Source organism: Felis catus, chromosome B1, assembly GCF_018350175.1.
Source record: "Felis catus isolate Fca126 chromosome B1, F.catus_Fca126_mat1.0, whole genome shotgun sequence".
Taxonomy (NCBI): Eukaryota; Metazoa; Chordata; class Mammalia; order Carnivora; family Felidae; genus Felis; species Felis catus.
Window position 1 is genome coordinate 91,996,063 of NC_058371.1, and position 15,463 is coordinate 92,011,525.

The window sequence follows — 15,463 nt, forward strand, 5'->3', positions numbered from 1 at the left end:
GACATCTGTCTGTAATTACACATAGAGCCAACCTAGATAATCCACCCTAATCTCCCCATCTCAAAATCCTTAATTTAATCATGTATTCAAAGTCCCTTTAGCCACATAAGGTATGTTCACAAGTTTCCAGGATTAGGATGTTAATGTGTTGAGGTGGGTGGGGAACATTACTCAGTTTATCATGCCAAAGAAGTTATTTTCCTAGGAAGATTTAGTTTAGAAAATTTGAAATTTTAGGATTAGGCCCCAATTAAAGATGATTTATACTTCTGAGGTTCTTATCTATGACTATGAGCATCCATGGATAAGAAAGATAGTGAAGCATAGCTACTTGGCTAAGATCTCAAATGGAGGAGAAAAGCAATTCAGATGCAATGAGTGTTAGCGTTGTAGACATTTGAGCAATGGTATACAAAGTACAATTTTGAAAAGTGTCCTCTACTGGTGTAACTTTATTTACTTTTTTTTTACTATTTCAAAAATTAACTATTAAATTAAAAATTGTGAAAATTTCTTAAAGCAATTATAAAGCTCTTTGCTATTTACACAATGTTGTTTGAATACTTACAAATAACTGTATTTTAACTGAAATTTTGTGAAAGTTAAGTTTCTCATGACTGGCAGTACCTACAAAATAAAAATAAAGCAGAGGAAAGTCCATGACACAAAGAACTGAGGTAAAAAGCAAACAATTTTAGGGGTGCCTGGGTAGCTCATTGGGTAAGCGTCTGACTCTCAATTTTGGTTCAAGTCATGATCTCACGATTCATGAGTTCAAGTCCCATGTCAGGCTCTGCACTGAAAGCACGCAGATTTCTTGGGATACTGTCTCTCTCTCCCCCTTCCACTTCCCCACTTGCACTCTCTCTCTGAAAATAAACACATAAACTTAAAAAAAAAAGCAGCAAATGATTTTAGGTATGAACACTGAAATTTACCTGTTTAGCAGTTAATTTATATATTCATATACATAAATCTCCAGGAAATTATTTTCACATATTCATAATTATTGGCAGCAGAGGGATTTGTAGTGATAATTACAGCTTCTTTCCTCTCCCACCCTCTCACTGGAATATCACCACTTTTCCCCTGATTTCAACTGAAAATAAGCTAGACTAAATAGCTAGATATTAGCATCTGTTCTGATTAAATGATTTTCAAGAAGACCCTACAGAAGTTATTGAAATCATGTGCAGTTGAAATCAAGGATTCAATAATATGTTCATCTTTGTGAAGAAAACAAACAGACTAACAAACACTATTCTTTCATATCCAATGCCTGGATTTTGAATAGGGACCCAAACTGAGTTTTTCAAATAAGCTTAGCCAGATGCTTCGAGGATTAGAACAGACCACTTTCTTGTTTTGTTTTGTTTTGTTTTATTGGTTGACATTTACTAACACAAAATGACTACTGAATTAACAGGTATGCGAACATTGTATGGAGACATGAAATCTGCTTGTTGTTTCACAGACTAATCCCTTTTCTCGTGTGCTCAGTAACATAATAGGCCATAGTTCATAGGTATGCAATACCAGCTAGCATTGTATAGATGGAATCAATAGTATAATCCTATTAAATTCTACAAAACAGTTTACTTTATGGTATAAAAGGGAATGGTGATTGATTTCTAAAATAAATAGTAGTTCTATATTCAACTCAGACCAGAATAAATTTTAAAGCTGCAACTTTCTCTTTGTGAGACCATTGTTTTTCTTTTATTTTTTCTAGCCTTTAGAAATAAATTTTACCTATGTAGCCTAATTAAAAGACATTGAATTCTGCTTGTCTGTCCACTTAAAATTGCCTTGGCTTTGCACCAACTCCTAGAGAAGTGAATGTTTGCTTTTAAGTTAGCCACTTACTTTAGAACATCCCCGGTTAAAAACAATAGCACTTAGAAAATGGCAGTGTTTCACTTTTTTCTAACGTTTTTTCCCATAAGTCCAGAATTATTAATAAGTTTTTATAAATTCAAAATTAATCATCAGCCAGTATGCATTGTTGTAGGAATACCTGTATTGTGTTCAGCTTCTTTTCTGATTACTCAATTTCCCATGTTAAATAGTTGATTCCGTGCCACATGCAATTTTAAATATTTTTATTATTCCCCTGCCTACAAATGCATTTACTATGGATGCCATATTCCTAACATTTACCGGCTTCTTTCCCATATGATTAAAATCTCAAGCTGATTTTAACACATCAGTTGGAAGGATATGATAGTATCCTTAAACATCCCTTAAATATCATGAAATTCTGGAAGCATTAAATGCAAATTTCTCCAAGTAGAATTGCATGCAGTGAAGTAAACCCATTCATTCATACTATGGAGAAATCTAATTGTGTCCATAGCAAAATAGACACAATAGTTTATAATCTTAATATTCTGTCTACTGTCTCATGATCCAAAGAAGTTTTTCCAATTGTATTTTCAGCTTAAACTTGATGCCTTCAGAACTCAACCTGAAAGACATGAAGTTCATTTAATTCAATTTCGCCGAAGACAGTTCAAATGCATGGAAAGAGACAGCAATCTGTGTTGACTCAAACTGGTAGGCTAAGTATACGTATTTTCTTTCTTGTTAGAAATGAAAAGGATGATTTAAGAGCACATTAAAAAAATAAATAAAAGTGCTGAAGAAGAGGTTATGTGATAGACCAGGAATTATGAAGAAATGTTTGCAAGGCAAAGGCAGATAGATTTAAACCAAGAGAAGAAATCTCATGGCACAGAAATACCATCTGCAAAAGATAGGAACAGGTCTCGAAGTATACCAACACTAGACAGGAATAATGAAAACATTAGGACGAAAAGTATAACCCAATGCCATGGTATATACCAGGCACATTCTTAAAAAAAAAAAAAAAGTGGAATGGGAACGTTAAAGGTCATGCAAATATACACTAACTCAGTAAACTATCAGAAGCTAAATTGTATAGTATCTAAGTATATAAAATATTTTTAAGTAAAAAGGAAAACAAAACAGAAGGAAAATACCTGTAGGAAATGATCATAATTCTATGTCCTTGAGAGATAAAACGGTTAAATACAACATCATAAAATATTTTGGAAGTGTACAAATATAAAATATTTGATAAATTTAATAAAGCTGATATATACCATTTTAGTGCATGTGATATGCTAATAAAACATCAAAAAGAAAAAAAAACTGAAGAATTTACAAAATAATAAACAATATCATCTATAATATTAACACAATGAAATAAAGGTAAAAATTAGAATATTTTTCTAAACTACTTAAGAAAAACATTCTTATTTATAAAATAATTAGAAATAGAGAAAATTAGCATAATACACAACACAATCTGTTAGGTTCAAATCTTAGTACAACTTAAAAGGTATAAACATTATCAATGTCAAAGAAGAAAAACATATTTTCTTTATAAAGGCAAGAACAAAAAAAAGGAAATCTAATCTAAGTTTCAAATGCTATTCATTCAATATTCATTCATAATTCTTCAAATAAATAATGTACACAGTATATGATCAAATGTAGGTGCATATACACATTGACTAGAATTAAAAAAGAAGTTCCATACGGTGATTGGTAATGAAATGAATATCAAACTTATGAGTATATTTACATAAAGTGTAGTAGTTTTTTTTTTTTTTAAATCCAAATAAACTAATAGTTTAGGCAATTTGGAGTTTGCCACTCTAGATCTATTTTACTGGAGATAAGATGAAAGTGATAGATTGTAACCACATCAAGGGCAGGGTCTGTTTGTTTCACTGCTCCAGGAGACAGATTTCTATGGTAACCTATGGGAATGAGCATGTCTTGCCCAACTCTGGAGGGCCATTCACAAAAATTGTGAGGTGGACATCTGGATCAGGGCCACGTAGCTGCCGTGGATACCACAGGGTATCCACAGCAGCCAAGAATCCATGCAGTTGTATCCAAACAAGATCACTTCAAACAATCTAGCCTGCATCTCCACTCTTCAGTGGATTCCACAAGTGATTCCCCACTTCTATGTCACTGTCAAATTTGGGTGTATTAGAACATTATAAGAGAACTTCAGCACCTGTATTTTATTTCCATTCAGTAAACAAGCAGGTACTTTTTCTGTATGCACAAGTAATACCCCCAAAGAGCCTCGAGTATTTACTGTGGTAGAGGACTGTGACAGGTCACATCACCCCCTTGGACTTCCTTTCACATCTGCCAGATAAGATATTAACTAAACTTTAAAGTTTTCTATTCAGATTCTTTAAGCTGTATGGGTATGTAAGGAACCATATAGGAAGCTAACCCGTTAGCCATCCAGACTTCTTGCTCGTCCCCCTTATCCAACCTCAGCTACCATGACCTCCACTGAACACACCCTGGGTGACTCACAGAAACCATCGGACAGGCTGGACTCTCCAAATCTTCTGTTAATATACTTGTCTCAATAAGGATTTTGATATGTTTTCTCAATAGACATGTTTTGCTCTTTAGTTAGTTAGCTATTTATTTATTTAGCTATTTAGTTAGTTAATAAATTGTTCTTATATTTAGTATATTATTTTATTTGTTTTTTTGGAGAGACCAAGAGGGGGGTGGGGCATGCGTGAGCAAGGGAGGGGAAGAGGAGGAGAGAGAGAAAATCTTAAGCATTTGGAGCATAACATGGGCTAGATCTTATGACACATGAGATCAGTACCTGAGCTGAAATCCCAATGAACCATCCAAGTGCCATTATATTTAGTATTTTAAATGGAAAAGAGAGTTTCCCTCTTTTACAACTAAAAACACAGTTTTAATAGCATGGAGTAATCCATTTTTTTTTTTATGTTAAAAGAGTGAACCCGTTTAATCCTAAGTAATATTGAAAGCTATGTTTTCAATTGCCTTTTCAAATTATCCTAAGGCACTCAGTCTATTCAAATTTTCAACTTGTTTCTTGTGTATCCATCAAATACATTGCTCAGTTAGGGGTTAGTTCAGGAATGCAAGAGTGGCTTCAGGAAGTCTATTAACACACTCCAACACATCTTAGAGTCATTCAATAATGGTTTTGAAAAAAAATTATAAAATTCAACAAATATTCATAATAGTCTTTTTATAATTTACAGACTTTACAAAAATATTTTATTAAATGTGAAAGCACTAAAACAAATTCAATTAACATCAGGAAATAAACAGGATGTCTGCGTCTCACCATTATTTTTATACTTTTATTTTAAATATAATTCCATATATACAGAAAAATTACAAGATAATTGCAAAGGATTTCCATTAATGCTCACAGAGATTCATCATTTGTTCACATTTTGCTACATTTACTTTGTCACCCTCTATATTTATATATTTGTGAGTAAAATACAAGGAAGCTACTTCAGTATTATGTTACATACAATCTATGTTCAAATGTTGCCACATTTTCCAATAATATCTTCTATAGCAACTTTTTCTGTCATTTATTCCACTCAGATCATGCATTCATCACTTTAATCTGTAAGAATTCTCTGGTCTTTTTTGTCTTTATGGTACTGACATGGAACAGGGTATCAGAGTTCAAGCATTGCTGTGCAGTATGTCCCATAATTTGGGCTCACTATTATTATTCAATACATTTAATGCAGTACTCAATGCAGTGAGAAAATTAAATTAAGAATATGCATATATATTTGAAAAGATGGTACTTTTGCTCATGACTTGTTATATACTTAAAAACAAAATTTTAAAGACTAGTAGAATAAAGAAAGTTGATGGGATTGCTAGATACGAAGAATGTTTAAAATCCAAACTTTATTGTACCAATAAACATCTAAGGTGAAAGAGAAAATATTTTATTCAAAATGTCAACAAGACATAAAATGATTAGGAGTTTAACAAGAGAGACAACCAAATTTATGTTTTTAATCTCAAATATAAAACATTTGAATAAATGAAAAAATAATATATTATTGCATGAGAAGACATACTATGTTAGTAAATTCAGTTATTGTCCCTACAGAATTTGTTTTGGAATTTGATTAAACACTTTCAAGGTTAAGTGAAAAACTGTGTATTGAAATATATTAAAGATTACATATTTAAATATACTAAAAGATGAGGGAGAAGAATGGTGTAGACTAATTTGTTTCAATATAAGTTCAAATTAATATAAAACCTGGAGTGAATTTAATGCATTATTTCAAAGTATACTTATAGAGCTATTGATAAGAAAATAATGTATTTTAATGGTGCTTAAATAACTAGCTAGCTAAAGAAAATTATAGCATACTTATATTTAAAATATATTTTAAATAGTTTAAAGGCTTAAAATGGTAAAAGCAAAAACATATATTTTAAAATAAAATCTGGAAACCTTACACAAATAACCAAATGAAAAGATTTCTTTAATTTAGACTGGAAATTAATAAATATTAAAAAGTAAACATTTATCTATGAAAAACATTCTAGCAAAGATACATTATGCAAGTAGACAAATCATAAATTTCAGAAAATTCCAATGCACATCGTTAAAAGTCATACATGTGTTACACAAACTGCTCCTTCAAGCAAACAAGAAAATAGTATGCAATTTGAATGAAAATGGGTAAACACTATGAATATCCATTTGAAAGAAAATCAAATCCAAATGGCAAAATAAATAAATAAATAAATAAATAAATAAGCACTGTCTGGAACTCTTTGGTAAGGATCACCTTAAGTTTCCCAAACTTCAGAAAGGTAACATAATTTCATCTAAAACTCAAAAAAGGGACCACATAGGTTTATTTGAATAAAGATAATAAACAGTCTCATTATCACCAGATTTTCATAGTTTTTCATAAACTTTATTTTGCACATACCATTTGTCCTTCATTCAATATATTGCAGGGATTTTTTGTTCATTTTTTTTTTATTTTGAGATTGATAGAGAGACAGTGTGAGCAGGGGAGGGACAGAGAAAGAGGCAGACACAGAATCTGAAGCAGGCTCCAGGCTCTGAGCTGTCAGCACAGAGCCCAATGTGGGGCTCGAACCTCCCAACCATGGGATCGTGACATGAGCCCAAATTGGACGCTTAACCGACTGAGCCACCCAGGTTCCCCTTTAATTCATTCTTAAAAGCAAATTAATCCTAATATACTCATATTCCAGCAATAAATCTAGCATAAAACTATTTGATTCACTATCAATCAAATTTATCTTAAGCATTTGGCCCAAGGTTAATATTTGTTTAAAATACTACCTAAAGAAGAAACAACAAAAGTGCAGCCTGTCACATGTCGATGGACATGTGAAATTGCCAGAGACTGAATTCGTGACATGGTAGTAATTTCCCCCAAATACAGATCTTTGCACTACCTGAAGTTTTACGTTGTTTATATTTTCCTTTGGCTAACCACCCATCTTGTTTGAAGAAAATATCTTGACTATAAAAAAGATAATTAAATAACAGAATACCCCATGTCTGCAATCTCTTATCAAGTAAGAAAAAATAATGGTAAGTATAGTCATTTATAAACTTATATACATGGAAGGGTGAAAGAGGGAGAGAGGGAGAGGAAGCACTCACACTGGGGGAAAATGTGAATGATTGAGCGTCAGTAATGGATATATAGACATTCTTTCAATGATTTCTGAAGTTCCTCCGTAAGGTTGGAGTCAATCATTTCTAAATGAGAAGTTAAAACAAACAAAAAAAGAATGTTCTTCTCAATATTTTTTCACTTTTCTGTATCTATGGAATACACATAACTAAAGATTTTATGTATTCAGCTATGTTTGGTCATCCAAAAATTAAAAATAGGCATACAGTAGATTTATTGTTAACTGTGCTGAATTGCATCTTCCATGACTAAATTAATATCAGTTTATTTATTATTAGATCATTTTAACTTTTATTTTTTCATTTTGCCATATCTGTATATGTCAGTGGGAACATTTTATATCAATGAAACCATTTATTTTTATAATAAACTGAAAGCCAAGACAAATCACAGACAACACTTTGGCAATTTAATTAGAGACATAACAATTGTATTATCTTTTAGAGTCAAAAGCAGCATTTCCTTCCTGAGAAGAAAGCGAGCTTACCAAACTAAATTTCATAGACATAAGCTTGATCAAGCAATCTCTGAATATTTGTGTTCAGTAATAAATTTCCAAAATTATCATCACAAGTGTGTTACACAGCTATTCCACATAACAGATCTCTCAGATGTTTGCTTGAATGTTTTCCCATGGCAATTTCCTCTGATACTTTCCAAGACATCATCTAAAGAGACATTTCTTTGCAAGCATGAACTATCACTTCATATTCACCGTCTATTTGCCCTTGATGGAACATTAAAGTTCTTCATTATGCTCCAGGCTTAGAAAGAAAAACTAGACCACATAGCTTTATTTGGATAAAAATCATAAACAACCTCATTATCATTAGAACTTCATAAAGTGACTATAGGTGTTGAAATAACGGATTTTGTTATGTTCCCTTTTTCAGAAGTCACTTGAAAAAAATGTTATTTCCTTTCTCTTCAGAATGAAGTAACTGATGAAATATTGAAAAGTACTTCAATTTCATCTCAACTCTGTAGAAGATGGCTCAAAAAATTATTTTGAGTTGTATTATTGAGCTTTGTCAAGTTAATGAGCAAAACTAATTTTATTTATGTACGGACAGAACTTTGTAGTATTTAAGCATATTTTCAAATGATCTGCACACTATTTTTCTAACACTGGCAAGGCAAATATTTCTTGCAATACCTAATAATTTATAATCCAAAGTAAAATTTCAACAGCAGTATTTTGAAATATCTAACTAGTTCAGCTATGCAGCACATTTGACATAGGTAATCATTTCTTAAATTCAAGTTTCTTTTTTTTTAAGTTTATTTATTTATTTTGAGCGAGAGGAAGAAAGAGAGAGAGAGAGAGTGTGGGGGAGGAGCAGAGAGAGAGGGAGAGAGAGAGAGAGAATCTCAGTGCAGGCTCTGCACTGTCAGCATGGAATCCAATGCAGGCTTGAACTCACAAACCGCAAGATCATGACCTGAGCTGAAATCAGATGCTTAACCAACTGAGCCACCTAGGTGCCCTTTAAATTCAAATTTCAAATAAAACTCTCTATCATTATTTTAAGTAATATAGGCAAAATGAAAAATCAAACTACCTTTCATACTACCATTTCCATTTCTAGAAATTTATTCTGAAGATATATTGCACTTTTAAGAAATTGTTTACATTCAATTTAATTCATTTTGTGTTATTTATAAGAGAAAATTAATTGAAATGAGGTAAATAATTACCAGTGGCCTGGTTATTAAATAAGACCTATCTGTTCCATGGAATATTGTTTCACATCTAATAAAACAATGGATATCAAAACAACTAATATAAAATTATTTCCACTGTATACTATTAGATTCAAGAAGTAAGACACAGATTTATGTGTAAAGTATGTTAGCTTCCTAATAACTGTATAAAATGAAGGGAAGAAATATATATAGATATATTATTTTTTCCATCTATTGTTTGTATATGTGTATATATGTACATAAATATAAGGCAATAAATATGTAATATATTGATAGTATGTATAGCCTTGTATAGTCCTGAAATACCAAAGGAAGAATCATGAATAATTGTCATCTATGGGTAGGAGACTTGGGTGAGGGAAGGATGGGAGGAAGGTATGGGAGAAAGATCCTTCACCTGTTATGTCTTTTTTTTTTTAATTTTTTTTTAATTTTTTTTTCCAACGTTTATTTATTTTTTTTGGGACAGAGAGAGACAGAGCATGAACGGGGGAGGGGCAGAGAGAGAGGGAGACACAGAATCGGAAACAGGCTCCAGGCTCTGAGCCATCAGCCCAGAGCCTGACGCGGGACTCGAACTCACGGACCGCGAGATCGTGACCTGGCTGAAGTCGGACGCTCAACCGACTGCGCCACCCAGGCGCCCCTGTTCTGTCTTAAATAGTATAGATGAATTGCTCAATCAAGAAAGAAGCTATGAATATATATGTGTAAAATAGATACAGTTTAAAAAATTGTCTCTGTTATTTTAATCTTTTTCCTATTTCTATAGAAAAGGAGAGAGTCTTACAAATAGAAATATTATTGCATCATGAAATTAATTACTCATGTATGAAATTGCCAACATATTACTTACTTATGAGCATGACGAATATGGTCTTTGCTGTCTAATGGGCCCAAGTTCTAAGAAATATTACCATATACTCAAAAGTCATCGTGAAATATACAAATAATGAATGTGATGAAATTAATTTGACACAGTGGACACGCAAATATCTATAAAATAAATATAAAATACTTATACACACAGTACATTTTGGGTTTTGTTTAATGTTTAATATAATTAAACATATTTTCAAAGTTGAAGCTTAATACATGGTTATTTAAGATACCTCACTGCTGAAGAACTGATCAGGCATTGATTTTGATAAGAGAAATAAAAGGAAATTACTCTTTAATGCTTCCTAAATTGTATATGAACTTACAGTAATATATTTTCCATAGTACTATGCAGAATTAGAGGCTATACAGTGATTTCTTTTATGTCTGGAGAACTTAGATCCCTAAGGTCTCGGGGTTGTCTCAGTGTGGGGGAATATCTGGAGTAAATTTGTTATATTCCTGTTCATTGATTCTATCTCCCAAAATCACGCATTTAAAATCAATCTTTCTCCCCAACCAGTGCTGGTCTATTACCAGAAAGATGCTTATCAGTAAAGTCAGTTATACAATCTTGAAAAACATATAAGATTGTTATTTTTAAAAATACATAGATCTATTTTACTCATTTAATTATTTTTGCTTACACTATTTGGAATATTCCACTTTGCTTTTTGTTGTTGTTGTTTTGTCCATGAAAATAATATTTATAGGTCATGTAGAGCCTCTGTGTTTACCTCTGTGTTTGATTTTTATTTTCTTAAGATTTTTATAAAAATCACTTAAAAATTTAGTGTTAAATGTGCATGTCTATGTGTTATTGAATAAAATACCAGAAAGCATTTTAGGATTTTTTGCACTATCTTATAAAAATGAGATATTTTTCTTTTGCTTCACCTCTTTTTTACCTGTCTTTTATTCTCAAACTTTATTTTTTTTCCCACTTTCAGTCTCCATCCAAAAAGAGTCACAGAGGTCTATAAGGGGCTCCCTTCTCTTTCCTTTCGGCATACCTCATGTCACCTGTCTCTGTGCAACCTCAATCAATCTCATGGATTTATGTAACATCTATATATTGAGAACTTTCACATGTATAGATCTTCAACACAGGTATTCACCAGGAACTTCCTAGATGCACATATTACCATCTTTGGAAAGCTATTGGCTTCCCAAACTTAGTACCTCTAACTCTGAACTTTGTTTTCTCTAAAATCTCATGCTGTCCCTACCAGCCTGCATCATCAAAATAAAACACCAACACTCATTTAAGTCAAAAATCTAAGTTTTCATCTTAATTATTATAAGAGAAAAATTGCTTTGGGCCAATTTTATGGGCATGGGAGACTTTATTCAAGACTATTGGAACAGAGAGAGATTGAACTAAACCCTATTGAAACAAATGATGAGACAGGTTTTAAGCACTGGGATGAGTTAGTGGAAAGGTATTGGACGAAATTGATGGGAAGTTGGTCAATATGTTTTGGCCATCTGTGTTTGCTACTTAGTGCTTATCAAACTTAAGCTCCTACCCTCCCACAAACGCTGGAAAATAAGCACGCTATCCCTCCTCATATTTATATTTCAAAGATTCCAGATTGCTGAATTCTCTAAGTCCCTCCTTCAAATGTTTAGTCCAAATACCATCATTCTACATTGGTACGATAACCTCCAGTTCTAGTTCTTGTCCCTTTTGTTCTACTCTAACAATCCATATTAATATGTACTCCATTTTAGCATCATGTATCTGATCAGGTCATCCTCCTAGGCAACACACTTCAGTCCCATCAGCCACAAAGTAGAGATCAATCACTGTGCCATGACTTTCAATGCTCAGCATGCTCTGGCACTGCTTTACCACTCCAGCTTCAACTCACTTCTCACCCTTTGCTCCAACCCTCAAGCCTTTCTAGTCATAAACACACAAACTCATATCTGACTTAAGATCTTACTTCTAGTTATTCCTACTTCCTAGAACTCTCCTTCCTCTTATTTTGACATGTGTGGTTGGTTCCTCTTTGTCAGTCAGATCTCAGGTTGAATGTTGCTTTCTTAGAAGGCCTTCTCTGACCTTCCAATATTTAATGGCTAATTAGTATTTTGGATTCTGTGAATCAAAAAGTAATATTTGAATAATCTGCACAGCATTATGTTCCTCAATGTTTTTCCTCAAAACTATACATTTAAAAATATATATATACATATAAATATAAATATATATATATGTATTTAATGTTCTGTTTTTCCTCAATAGAATAGAATTTTAAGAAAAGCAGGATTCTTGTCTATCTTGCCCATCGCCAAATCCTCATGACAAAACAAAAGCAAACAAAAGTATATGCCATGTTAGCTACAATTAAATCTTTGTTTAAAAATGAATAAAAATAAATACATATAATATTTTAGGAATAATTTTGTTCAGATCTCACCTTTAACAAAATAAAACTGGGAGGAATGGGGTTAGTGTTATACTCAAGGTCAACCACATAGCGGAGCCAGTGTGAGGAGAGTCTTCTGCTGGCCAGTCCAGGATTATGTATTTATATGTGGTATTTTTCTGTGGCCTATTTTGATGATTAAAAGCCAGTAAATAAAAAAAAAAACAAAAACAAAACAAAACAAAACAAAAACTTCTTTCCTCTTGAAGTGTCCCAAAACCTGAAACTCAACTTTTTGGAAAGACTTCACATGTAATTAGATATTTTTCTGTCAGTAGAGATCAGAGATAATGATTTACCTTCTTAATACATTAGCAGGGACTGATTTATCCAATTAACCCACAGCAAAAAGCCTAAAGGAAAAAGAGTCAGGGAAGTTTTGTTGATATAATATTTCCTAGGAGATAAAATGCTGTGGTGAGGGCTACATGTTTCTCAAGAAATCTGAGGTTCTAAATCTGAAAAGAAACGTCTCCAGATAATACTGATAGGAAGATAGGGGCAAATTATTCCCTCTTCTTCGATGTACTTCTGGATATGGTTGTGGTATCTGGTATAAAAGGTCACATCTAATACAATAGTAAGTAGTAATAATTATGGTAATAACTACCATTTTCAAGCATCTCTTAGTAGCTAGTCTTTATGCAATTAGTGCAGTTTGTTAAATGTGTGCTTTTAGCCACATAGCAAGAAACCTAATGTTATTTTAAATATAAGAAATAGGAGAAAGAATCCAGAGAGAGTAAATAAGAGTATAAAATAATGCAATTACTTTAGTGATGGATTTAGATTTTGATCCAAAGTCTTTCTGGCTTAATACTGCTTTATATAAAAGCATATATTACTTTAATTAAAATATATTATTTATCATAATTTTAAGACAATATTTGGATTAATTCTTGGTGAATGGATGACCTAAGAAAGTAGAGCTTAGTGCTATGATATCCATGTGAACTTTCAAGAATGTGAAATAAGACAGCCCCAGATTCATACTGACATCTAAACTCACACCTACTATGGTTTTAAGCTATTTCAATTCTCTTTTCTTCATTTATTAAAACTATAAAATTTGATAAGAGCCTGCACATGAAAAGACTTTTCCAAGAACTGAGTGAAAATTACTTAGGTAGAGACCACATGCGTTCAATAATTGATAGTATTATTGTTAAAATTGCTTGCAATAAAAACCCTGGTTATGTGATATAATACACCAGACACATAAAATATACTGGGTATCACGTGAGTTCAAAGTATTGATTTTGTAACATTTCTTTCACAAATCCTTTTAGAGTTGATACAAAATTGAGGACTTTATGAAATAATGAAATTTGAAAGTCAGAAAAGTATAATAGAAAAAGTGTTCTTGTTTTAATCACAATTTCCAAACAATTATTAAGTGGTGCTATTCAGTTTTTATGCAATCATAAAACATACTGTTTCTTTATACAGAAAGTGTACATTTTGGGGGCAATTCCTGTACTGTTATGATTGCAAAATTTTAGAGACTACTCCTGTTACAATTAATAAGTTGCATGATTTTAAAAATTATTTTTTTCAACGTTTATTTATTTTTGGGACAGAGAGAGACAGAGCATGAACGGGCGAGGGGCAGAGAGAGAGGGAGACACAGAATCGGAAACAGGCTCCAGGCTCTGAGCCATCAGCCCAGAGCCCGACGCGGGGCTCGAACTCCTGGACCGCGAGATCGTGACCTGGCTGAAGTCGGACGCTTAACCGACTGCGCCACCCAGGCGCCCCAAAGTTGCATGATTTTTTACAAGGTACTTATTTTCATCTTTCTTATAGAAACGGTGAAATAAACTGAGGCAGTAAAGTGTAATGAAATTAACAAAAACTTGATTTTTTATATTTCAAATCCTAGGTTTTCAAATGCAATTTTATCCATATTAGCCATGAAATTTGTGAATATTACTAAACCACTCATTTTCTTCATCTGTATAGGATGCACGAAAAGTTCCAGGAATTAAATGTGATATGTAAAAACCTTGCATATTGGTTCACAAAAAACTAAGTATAATAAATATGAATTATTATTAAATAATAATTAAATTGTTACCAAGTATCATATTTTCAAAATTCTATGTGTCCATATCAGTTTACTTTCCAGAAGAGATGCATTAGATTTTTAAAAATTTGCCTTGCAAGTAAAATGCAACTGATTACTATCTATGTTCATGAAAAATATTTACCATTTGTACTGGACAATAAATACAATAAATTAAACCTTGTTGATTTATTAATATAATTATATTTCTATTTCTATTTCTATTTCTCCCCACTTACACAAAATATGGGAAAGATAAACTAAATTTGGAAAACTTAACCTCTATGATATTTAAGTGTATTTTTGAAATCTTAGAATTGGATTTCCATATAAATCAACTGAGTATGTAGGACTATGTTAAATATATGATCTTATAAAAGCATACAACTTTATCACATTTGCTTATCTAAATATACATTTTTATATGTGTACATATATATTTACAAATTTGGACATAACAATTAAACATGAATAAATTGTATTTGCATTAAAATAATTTGGGGCAAATTAAATCTTTCCTATTGAAACAGCAGGTACAGAGTCAATTATAATTCTTCATAAATATAGCATTAACAAAGAATAAGCTTCTAAAGATAATACATTTGTCATAGAAAAAAAGATTGAAAAATCGTATTAGTATAAGCAAAACAGCATGAAGAAAGGCATGTTATATTAAAAATCATTTACATAACTGATGTGTTTTAAATGTGAGGAACAGTTTTGGTGTATATTAAGAGGTACAAAGTTTTCCATCAAGATTTGTATAAAATCATCTTTGCAACCGTGCAGACTTGAATGTTTAGAACTGAGACACATGTTTG